Source organism: Sorex fumeus, unplaced genomic scaffold, assembly GCF_029834395.1.
Source record: "Sorex fumeus unplaced genomic scaffold, SorFum_2.1 ptg000024l, whole genome shotgun sequence".
Lineage (NCBI taxonomy): Eukaryota > Metazoa > Chordata > Mammalia > Eulipotyphla > Soricidae > Sorex > Sorex fumeus.
In genome coordinates this window covers 39,126,565-39,138,775 of record NW_026606081.1, presented here as the reverse complement: position 1 = coordinate 39,138,775, position 12,211 = coordinate 39,126,565, and the positions used below count along the sequence as shown (strand labels likewise).

Sequence of the window (12,211 nt, the reverse complement as noted above, 5' to 3'; positions counted from 1 at the left end):
ATACTTTATTGTGAGCATAAACAAAACAATAGCATTAAAATGTCTTAATGGTCAGAATCCTGATATGTTTATTACTTCCTTATGATACCCAAATTACACAAACCACATATGTGCAGGGTGAAATATTTTTGTAGAGTAATGGCAATTTTAATAAGTGTATTTCTCTTTGGAATTTATTTGCAAAAAGAATGCTGCAAGCACAATCATAATTATACCAACATTTTATTTTAATTGATCATATGTATTTAATACAAGTAACATAATTTGAGAGTGCTGGTATCTCTTGCTTTGTACTCTAATCTCTCTGTAACTTTTTTAATGAAATATTCATTCTTTAGTCAGTGGAAAGATTTAATCTGTTTTCATCAGCGAAGGTCAGATGACTCTCATTTTATTATTTCTTGGGCTATTGGTGAAGAATTATGAAGAAAACCTCTCTCTTTTGTATAGAGTATATGTCTGGATAGCTGAAAAAGAAAGAAAATTTATTTTAACATTTTTTTCTATTTAAGTGTATTGTCAATAATCAAAAACTTCTGTCTATCCACACTCAGAGATATCAGTAGCAAACTACTTTCCTGCATTTAAAAGACATTATTAAGACTAGTATTGTTATTTAAAGAAAATGAAATGAAAGTGCCTAGTAAAATGCTCACTGATATTGAACAGGGTTAAGAACTCAGCACTAGCACGATTCAACGGGCACACTCAATTTCCTTTGAAGCATGTGATGTACTATCGTTGTGCTACTGACCCTCACAATTACTATAATTTTTACTTTTCCATCATAACAAGAACATGTTATCCCAGCAAGCAAGTCCTTCATTTCCCTGATTGCTATGCAGCAGCTTACCTGGGAGAAATATTCAGGAGATCAGCATTTTAAAAAAATGAAAAATTCTATTTTTTTCCACCTCAAAGCATTCTCTTTGTAATTCCTAAGGGGAAAGATAAGAAATAATAAAGAAAATTTAGTGTTGACATGGACAATATTTCTGTGAAAATGTAAAAGCAATGAAAGATCATGTCAAAAGAAAGCATATTATATTAACCTTCAAGAATCACTTGGCCCCCGGGTGATGGAGAATCCATACACTTGCAGTTTCCTGGGGGGGTATTAAGCCTGGTTTTCATGACCCCCTGAAATTTTTTCTTCAGAAGGACATCAAATGGTGCCTCTAGAACTGCACCCTCTCAATTCTTCAAGGAAAAAACATAGCATCCTCAGATGTTCTCCAGAATCAATATTATCTTAAAATGTGACTCTATTTTTTTATTATCTGAACTCATTGCTAAAGTCCAAACATAGAAAGATGAAGAATTAAAGAGAAATAAAAATGTATTGTGTAATCATATGTATGACAGTGGGAAAGAAATCAAAAGAGAATGTCATTTTCTGTCTCCCCAAATGACAAGTAACACATATTCTTGCAAATATTCACTAATAAGGTAAGGTATCTAGTAGTCCTAGACCCAGAATTACAATTGAGGATATAGGATAAATTGATGAATAAGAAGTGATGAGATTATATAATGACTCAATATTCTATTTCAAATGCATAAAGCATCACTTTATAAAACATGCTCAATTCATCTATAACTATCATGACTTTCACAATCATTAAAATCATCATTGAATAAACCACACCAATTCAGATGTAGATAAGACATCGACATCATCTTCAGTGAGATTGCTTTTGCTTTTAGTAATTTCAAAATTTCAAATAGCTTTTAGAGTGTTCACTTACAATTTTTATCTGAATGAAATTGGTCTTAATGGTGGAGACAATAGAGACAAAAACGTCATGTTGTAAAAGCTCAAACAATTATGTTTTTAGTCCATCTTATTAGCTGAATCGGTGTTTTAAATGAATTTATTCTTGAGGAAATCCTAGTGTATAGGTTATGGGGGACCATAACCTTTATTGATACTTTAAAAAACAGTAAATTGAGTGAAGTAGAATAAATTGCCTTATTAAACATTTGACATCATTAACACAGGAATTTAAATGCTATGCAGATATTTCTTTCATAAACAAATTCTTTTGTGACATAAATCTTTATCAGCATTTATTAAAATGCTATTAAATCTTACATTCTATAAAAGAGAAGAGACTATATTTTATTTAGTTCTAATTTTTAAAAAAGGTTTTGAATGTAGGCCATGTTTATAATAATCAAAGTTACTTTCTCATAAGTAAATTGCTTTCAGAGTATAGAGTACATACAAGGAAAACAAAATGATCAACTGTCATTCATGTCTGCAATGTGTTGAACAAGAGACTCTAAATTAGAAACTTGAAAAACATCTTTGCTGGTATTTGATATAATTAGCTGTGAAAGACAAGGTCTGAGGCCCTTTTAAGATTTGAATTTCCAGTACATTCCCTTCTTCTGTCAAGCGATGTCATTTTATCATTTTGTATTTAAAACAATGATGACCTCTTCCTCCTCCCCCCAGTGTTGTAAACAAATTATATTTATGCTAGAACAATCAATAGTTTTAAAAGCAACCTAATTTATATATTTAAAAGCATTCACACTTTTGCCTGAAAAGATGTTGACCAATTACTTAAGAATAAATCTTTATATTCAGATAGAAAACTTACTGAAAATTTTCTTGAGTGAAAATTTCTAGTTAAATTACTCATGAGCATCCCTTCTTGATCTTAAGCATCTGAAATTCAATGTGTCCCAAACTATAATCATTGCTGCTTCTCATCATACTTCAATTTATACAATACATAAGAACTCAGTTGAAGATAATAATATTATAACATTATAATATTATATAGAACCAACTGACTTTTGTATATCTTTTAAATATGACAGACTTTTGACTTTTTGTACTTTTAACTATGGCACTTCTAGAATGTAAGGTGGTTTCTTTGTTGTTGTTGTTTTTTAGTTTTGAGGTCATACCCAGAGTTGCTCAGATGTTATTCCTGGATCTGAACTCAGGAAGCACTCTTGGCAGTTCTGGGGGACCATGTGGGATGCCGGGGATTGAACCCAGGTTGACCAGGTTGACCTTGTGCAAGAAGAAGTTCACCTGCTGTACTATTGTTCCAGTCCCAGAATGTAAGTTTCATTTTTGTTTGTTTTTTTCCTATTTGGATCACACTCAGTGATGTTCAGGGGTTACTCCTGGCTCTGCACTCAGGAATTACTCCTGGCAGTACTTGGGGGACTGTATGGGATGCCGGGCATTGAACCTGGGTCAGCCTCATTCAAGGCAAATGCCCTACCTGCTGTACTATCGCTCCAGCACAAATGTAAGGTTCTTAAGTTTATTAACATTCCTCTGTCTAAGTTACTGACAAATCTCAAGAAATTGGAACAGTGAAAATATACAGTGGACGTAGACTCAGTGCTGATAGAATGAGTGAGGCTTTCCAGTGGACAAGTTTAGATAAAAATATATACAATGGTCATAACAAAAACTTTTGTATATGGGATGTGATAAAGAGCATTTACTTGTAAAACATCTAGTACAGATCTTAACCCAGTAAATGAAGATAAAAAGAAAAGAATATAGTCAAGTGCATAACCTACTTACATTTTGTTTGTTTTGGAACTACACCAGGTGATACTTAGGGTTTACTCCAGGTCCTGTACTCAGGAATTACAACTGAAGGTACTTGGGGGACTATACCAGATGCAGGAATATAACCCTGGTTTTCTGCTTGCATGGCAAGCACACTACTCTCTGTACTATGGCTGCATTCCTTTTATTTACATTTTCTAAGTTAATGTATCTAAAAGTCAGAGGATTCTAAGCTGACACTTTGTCAGACATAATAAACCATTACAGAATGACAAAAAACAATTAGTAATTACTTAAGTAGGAAAACAGATCATGTCATTCAAACTCTCTGCATTAATTAACATCTTTCCAATTTTTATAAATAGTATCACCTTTAGCATATTTTCTGATTAAACTACTATAGAAATGATATTTAAACAATGACCATGATAGGATAAGAGAGAGTGGTAGAGTGCTTTTCTTTACCTGCACCTAACCTACGTTCTTTACCTGTCACTCCATATTGTTCCTTGTGCCTTGTCAGGAGAAATTCATGCAAGCAAAGCCAGGAATGTTCCCTGAGAACACTATCAATGGACAGAAAATACAAAATCAACAGAAAAGCAAAATAACCATATGGTATTGCTGATTTCAGTTTTTGAGAAACACTTAGGAATGCCCTATCTTGCTCCCCACGCCCCACCATCAAATTAAAACATTGTGCCCTCTATCATTCTTGCCAAAACTAAGACCTGTTAGAGGTAAGGCAGCCAAACAAACTGGCCAGAGGCAGTGACACTGTACCCCTACATCTGGTATCAATTACACTGCTACATTCTTTGGGATACAACTGGACTCAAACACAAATGCCTTCATGTTAATAAAGACCCAGACCTGTGGGCAGAAAGAAATGGCGGCTGCATACTAGAGACCACTTCAACTGACATCACCTTGTCTATACTGACATATTAAAAAAAGACATCCTTGTTGACTCTGTTATTTTTTTATACTTTACAATGTGGCTATGTTTCTTGTCCAATTGCAAATGCTCACTGTTCCCTGATCACATATATGCACAATTTTCCTGGAAAGTGTCTAAATATACACACACTATGATCACCCTAACTCTTTATGGCATTGATATAGACCTCCCGTCCTCTTCCCTGAAGCTTGTTCTACACTTTAGACTTGCTTCCCATCTTGCAAGTTATTTTCACCTCAATAATGCCTGTATTTTCTATTCAGTGGTGAATACTGTACTATTCAATGATTATTTTTTAGATGAAATTCTCCAAATATCATAACATGCATCAAAAATCATAAAAATCATCAGCAGGTAATAACCATATACGATTTTAGATGAATGGTGAACTGGCTTGGGAATCAGAAACTCCAAAGACAGCAATATGAAAAATTCCTTCTCCTTTCCTAGTTTTCACCTCCAGTAACTAAGCAAGGAAATTTCCGTGAGGTTCTATTCTACTCTAGTTTTCCTGTATCATGCAAAGGGTGAGAGTGAGCCTATGAGTCACTTTCCACTAAAGGACTAGGAAATAAGCATAGTATTATGACACACCTTCTTTCCTACATACCTTAGCATCATACCAACAGTGTGAATAACAATGAACTATGGGGCCAGAGATAGAACAGCAGGTAGGGTGTGCAGCAAACCCAGATTTGATCCTCAGAAACCTATATCTTCCACTGAGCAGCCTCAGGATTTATTCCTGAGTATACAGCCAGGAGTAAATCCTGAGCACTGTCAGGTGTGCTCCCAGTCAAAGCCAAAACTAAACAATGAACTACCATTGTAAGACATAAAGTTCTATCAAAAGAGAAGTACTTAGGAAAACCCAAAGATGGTTTTCTCAAAGGAAAGTAAAAGGATTTTTGACTTTTCTTCATGCTTAGCTATAATAGTTAACAAACTGAATCCCTAGGTAGATTACCACAGACCTTTACTAGAGACACTCACTTAACTTAGTTCCTATTACCTGACACATTAAGTCAGGATTTCATCAACAAATTACAAGGAATCATGAATGGCAATAAAAACTAAATTTTAAAGACAATGTAATCATTAGAATAATTATAATTTTTGGAGTTCTCTAATAGTATATTTAAAGTAAGTATATTTAACATGTTAAGGGTTCTAATGGAAAAATATTCTTGAAAATGGAGAAATGTAAACAGAGGTAAAAATTTGATAAATCAAAGAGGAAAAACTAAACATTAAAAAAACAAGTGTAAATATGAGAGACTCATCAATAGACTGAATATAGTCTCAAAGACATAAAGCGAGTATCAGCAAAGATGTCCCCAATTGAAATTATAAGAGAAAAAGTAATGAAGAAATAGAATGTCCAAGAAATATAGAAAAAAGTATTTGAATTAGTAATTACTGAGAATATATCAAACTGGTAACAATAAATAAATCAAATACCAAAAAAACCCAACAGAGAATAATAAGCGTACCAAATACCAAAATTCGTATACCAAAATATAACTTGAAATTTCCAAAAACTGGTGATGAAGAGAAAATATTGAAAGAAGCTAAAACAAAAGGGAGGGAGAAAGATTGTATAACTAATTTCAATGAATGAGGGTTTTTCCCCCACATTATCCAGTGACTCTCAATAAAGACTACGTTGGTAACCAACAATTCAATTTAATTCTGATACTTTCCATTTTCAAATAGAATCATATTCCACAGATTAAGTACTAAATCTTATTAGATTTCCAACATTTTAAATGTTGATAGTACATCCAAAATATAACCAGTGCTTCTGACCACAACTAACTGACTTTAAATCAAAAATCCTCATCACATCTTCCTCAGTTGTAATAATTTGCAAACTTGGATCACAGAATTCAGATAACCCATTAGATCAGATAACTCATTACATTATCAATTTATTATAAAAGGATATAAATTGCCTTGATATGAAGAGACACATTCATATTAGCTGAGTTTGCATAATTCTATTTTGATGGAGTTTGTAGTTCATTGGGGTATATGGAAGTTCTTTTACCAACTTGGAACACTCTGAAAGCCCCACCTTTGGGGTTTTAGTAGAGGCATCATTACATAGACATGATACATCAAATCATTAGCCAAAGAGTTAGAATACAAGATTCAGAGAGCAAGAGAAAGTTCCAGTTCTCTAAGGTAAGAAGCTCACATCTTTAGATGTCCAAAAGTCATTTCTTTAATATAATTGCTCAGGTTTGGAATGGGTTTATTTTACAGAATAATAAATCCATGGTACCTGTATGACTCTTAAACTCTTTCAGGAACTGAGCACAGGGATTTAAAGTGTAATCCAAGTGAGAATGTCCAAGAGTTTGGAAGTTGGAGTCTATAACCCAGGATAAAGATCAAATATGACTAATACACACCCTAAAATTAAAAGATGTATAGCATGGAGGGTTGACAACATCTTACCTTTAGAGTAACAGCACAATATTTTTAGAGTTTTGTTGTCAGAAACTATGACAGAAGTAAGTGTGTAAATGAAAGATAAGAAGTGTTGAAAGAAAGTAAAAAATAACACCAGCACAGAATTAAATATCCAGTGAAACTATTTTAAAGAAATAAAGAATAAAAATACTTGTTTCTGAAATCAATTGAAGGAACTCATTTCCAATATTCCTGCCAAGCGGGAATTTTTTTAAAAATAAGTCCTTTCGAGAAGAAGAACATACGTAGTTTAGGAACTTGGATTACATAAAGGAAGAGCATTAGAGGAGAAGCAAATCAACATGATGTAGCATTCAATTTTTGTTTTTTTAATTTACTTGAGATAAATGTTTTTAAAATATAAATGGCAATGCAGAGAGGGAAAGAGTACAGTGGATAAGGCACATGCATGGTGATTAGAGCTTCAATATTAATGATGCATGGAAAATTCATATTTATCACTTTATATATGTATCATATAAATAATATAATTATCATACAAATAAATATATGGTAAAAAAATGGTAAAGGCCCTCCCGTTGATTGTCGATTTGCTCGAACGGGCCCAGTAACGTCTCCATTGGAGACTTCGTTGTTACTGTGTCTGGCATATCAAATACTCTCGGTAGCTTGCTGGGCTTTCCGAGAGGGGCGGAGGAATCGAACTCGGGTCGGCCATGTTGGCTGCGTGCAAGGCAGACGCCCTACCCACTGTGCTATCGCTCCAGCGTGGCGCAGCAAAAGTGTGCTGGGTCCATAACCCAGAGGTCGATGGATTGAAACCATCCTCTGCTATCTGGTATATGATATAATAAAATTATCAAAATAAATATTTTTTTGTGAGAAGTGGTAAGCATTCTTTATTCAATGTTATACATCACATTAAAATACTTTTCAGTAACTGAAAGACAACATTTTTAGATACAGGGGAATTTTAATTGAATAAGCATAATTAAGAAAAAGATATAAGGTCATTGCCAACTAATCTTATCAGGCTAAGAAACACAACCTAAGGAGACAATAATATCCTCAATCTTTAGATATATTAATATAGCCAGTTCTATAAATCTGAATAGAATACTACTCTCCCACAGGTATGAGATGGCTATCTCCATCCCTTGGAAAGATGAATGTGATGAATTAAGTTCATCACATTAATCGTCACATTAATCATATCTTTGGAAAGGGACAGTGTTTGCACATGCTGACCTGGAATTATCATTAAAATTCAAAAAGCTGATCATACTCATTTAAAACACAAGCCAATCTTATTTAAATCAAGGCTGTCCCCAAAATATATGCTATTGGTTACTCATGATCTGAATTCTGGTGAACGAGATGGATTTAAATATGGTACACATAAAAAATTCGTGAAACATTCGTTTTGTAATAAATAAGGCAGTGCCAACTAATACTCATTAGTAACTTTTTTGAGGTAAGCTATCAACTCTGCCCGCTTGATCTTCTTCTTAATGCCAGCAAAGATCGTTTTTGCTCCAGGGATGTACTTCTTGGGATTCTCCAAATACTCCATCAGCGTGCCCTTATTTCAGGTGATGCCTTTGTTCTTGTTGGCATCGGTGTAAGAGAATCCAGCGGCCTGACCCGTCTTTTGTCTAAACAGACCATGGAGATCGGGCCCGGTCTTGTGCTTGTCTCCCTTTTCCACGGTATGACATTGAGTGCACTTCTGGACAAAAATCTTCTTGCCCTTCTCAATATCACCCATCTTTGAATCTCACCTTTATCTCACGTGACACGGAGAGTCTGCTTCGCAAGTTCGATGTCCCACTCTTCCAAAATAAATGTCTTTTAATATTATATTTATTAGATAAAGAGCTGTAGTGATAGCACAGCAGTAGGGCATTTGCTGAGCCGGGTTCAATTCCTCCGCCCCTCTTGGAGAGTCCTACAAGCTACAGAGAGTATCTTGCCCCCACGCCAAACCCTGGCAAGCTCTCCGTGACATATTCAATATGCCAAACACAGTAACAAGGAGTCTCAAAATGGAGATGTTACCGGACCCTGAGTGGAGCAAATCAATGAACAATAGGAGGACAGTGTGTGTTTTATTTGTTTGTATCTTATAAAAAGGAGCCCTGTACCACAGTTCACAGTTGTCTTACCAAAAAAATAAAAACCCTTATTCTATTTAAAACTATTGAGAAAAACATCAGACATAGATAAACAGTATGATTTTCTATAAAATCCCAGACCAATAATCTCCAAGATTGCCCAGACATCAGCAGCAATATGGCATGAGAACTCACCATGATGATTCAACATATGCGGTATTCTAGGAAATATGCCAGAATAGAAAACATGATGTCAGAGAGATAGTAAAGAGAGTACAGCTTTTGCCTTAACATGATTGACCCAGGTTCAACCCCCATAAACACACATGAACCGTAAGCAGCACCAGGAGTGATCCCTGGGCACAGAAAGTAAGCCCTGACCCAAGCCAGGAGTGTTCTAAACACTCCAAACAAAGTCACTACTGTAGTATTTAAGGCACTTTTTTTGCACACAGCTGTCACTGTCACTGTCCTCCTGTTGTTCATCGATTTGCTCGAGCGGGCCCAGTAACGTCTCCATTGTGAGACTTCTTGTTACTGTGTTTGACATATTGAATACTCTCAGTAGCTTGCCAGGCTCTCTGAGAGGGGTGAAGGAATTGAACCCAGCTTGACTGGGCTGGCTGCACGCAAGGCAAACGCCCTACCACTGTGCACACAGATAACTAGGGGTTTAATGTCTGGCACCAGGCATAATACACAGCCCCTTCTTGAAGCAGCGTCAGGAGTGATCTCTGAGTGCAGAGGCAAGAGTTAGCCCTGATCACTGCCGGTTGTGACCCAAAACCAAAAAAATTTAAAAAAATGAAAAGAAAATATATATTTGGTAAGAATTAAGAAAATATTTGTATAGTAGAAATGAGCTAATAACACTGTAACAATACTACTTTATTAATTGTGACAAAGAAGTCTTCTACAAAGATATTAATAGTAAGAGAAACCTCTCAGATTTATGAGAACACTATGCTCTTTTTTGGATCATTCCTATTATACTTAAATTGTTGTGATGTGAAACTTATTTTAAAAATGACTTTGTTTCGTTAGCAATATTTTTGAACACTAACAGTATTTACATCTCTCCTAATATTAGATATTTTTATGTGCAGAAATTCAGACTTGTCTTTTCAATGCACATCACTGTTGTCACCATTTCTCATTTTCCTCTGTTATATAGCTTGACATACTTAATATATGTTGATTAAATAATAGGGAAAGATGATATTAGCTCTCCCTGTCCTGTATTAGTTTGCGATTGGATAATGAAAACTATTTATTTTAATTATTTTTATTTTCTTATTTGTCAAGATGCCTTTAGAAATACACTGCAACAAGAAGAGTTTTTGCCAGCTAGACTAGGAAATAGAAATCCATTTAGCAAAATGAATTTGTGGGGGCAAATAGAAATTTGAATGAATTCAAAATTAGACCAGGAAGATCTAGCTTCTAGTTATTTAAACAATAAACCAGTAACTTAGGCAATGTTCCTACTATCGTTTCTTATTTTTATTTTATGTTATAAGACCTATGAAAGTCCTAGAGAGCTAAGTATTTTTTATTTTATTGAGTTACTGTTAGGTCATCTGTTAAAATATTAGAGGTTGATGCCAGTTTGTCTGTCTTCCCTTGTTAGAGTCAAGAAAATATGGCACTATTTTGCATCAAATTTACAATGAAATAATGATGAATTGAACAATACTATTTAAGACATCTGTTGTGCCATCTGTCACCTTCACTACCTCTCCTGACAATGACAATCACATCCATATTTGATTCTTCAGGGCACATCTAGGCCAGAATCTAATACCTATATAGATTTAAAGTTGACTTTTCAAAGCATATATTAGATGACTTTCTTAGTTTTATTCTTCATTGAGCTAACATGGTCCACACTATTGTATATGTTTTAGGAATACAAATTCACACCTGCCAAATCCCAGAGCTACCACTGAAGTACCCAAATCCTTCTACCACAGTCCAGTCCACTGTGGATCTCTTGCTCCTCACAGCCTCTGTGAAAAGATCAGTCAAACAGTTTGAATTCAGGGATTGATTACAATTATGCATAAAATTATTTGGTGAATATATTCATCATGCTTGGAATGAAATCCAAAGTGCTTTCTAACTCTTAGGAAATTCCACAGGATAGAACTTTTTTTTCTCCTATGACCTAATTTTAAAAAGTTTCCATTCAGTAAAACATATATTACCTGCTTTAAGAGGTATATTTTACAAATATCTCAATCATGGGGGATTTTACATCTGCTATTCCCTTTCTCTAAATTGTTCTTTCTCCAACCTTTCATGACTATCCTTAAAAATTACTTTTTTCCCCCACAAATGTCTATCTGCCCAACCTCATTTAAAATTATCTCCTGTCACCATTATTTCCAGTATCACTTCTATCACTTATCACTATGGGAGAGAGTCAATATTACTGATATTCACAGGTAGATCACAGTCACGGTCCTCCCATTGTTCATCGATTTGCTGGAGCAGGCCCAGTAACGTCTCCATTGGAGACTTTGTTGTTACTGTGTTTGGCATATTGAATACATCACGGGTAGTTTGCCAGGCTCTGCCGTGCGGGCGAGGTACTGTCGGTAGCTTGTCGGGCTCTCTGAGAGGGGCGGAGGAATCGAACTCGGGTCAGCCATGTTGGCTGCGTGCAAGACAAACGCCCTACCTGCTGTGCTATCGCTCCAGCCCGATATTCACAGGGTCAAAACAAATTACTAATACAGTTATAAAGATATTAAATGTATACATATATAGTCTTTACTATTTAAGAACTACTGAGTGCATTTGTTATAAGTGAATATGTTCTGTCATTAAACACCTCGAGTTTCTGAAGAACACTAATTCTTGCCTTTTCCTTACTAAATCTTTTATTATTCCCTGTAATCCCCTGTTATTGACCTGCACTGGTAACACTGTATTTTTTTTTCAGGTCTCTGATGCTAACCAGCTAAAGAAACATCACTGAATTTCTAGAGCTAGAGTATTTAAAGGGCTTGTCCAGGCATATTTAAACAGTACTTCTTCTAAGACCCAGCTGGATTAATAAAGGATGCTTGTGCTCTCATAAAACATTCAGATCAATTTTTTTCTCTACATGTAATGCTTATCCTTACCCTTTCCCTGCCCCCCACC

The 12,211-nt window shown here is 35.0% G+C and overlaps 1 protein-coding gene and 1 pseudogene across 3 annotated transcripts in view; both read right to left on the bottom strand.

Moving 5' to 3' along the window:
* GALNTL6 (polypeptide N-acetylgalactosaminyltransferase like 6) overlaps window positions 1-12,211 on the bottom strand; it is a 1,198,528-nt gene that overhangs the window by 815,149 nt on the left and 371,168 nt on the right. The window lies entirely within an intron of this gene.
* On the bottom strand, window positions 8,162-8,722 carry LOC130023362 (cytochrome c, somatic-like; annotated as a pseudogene).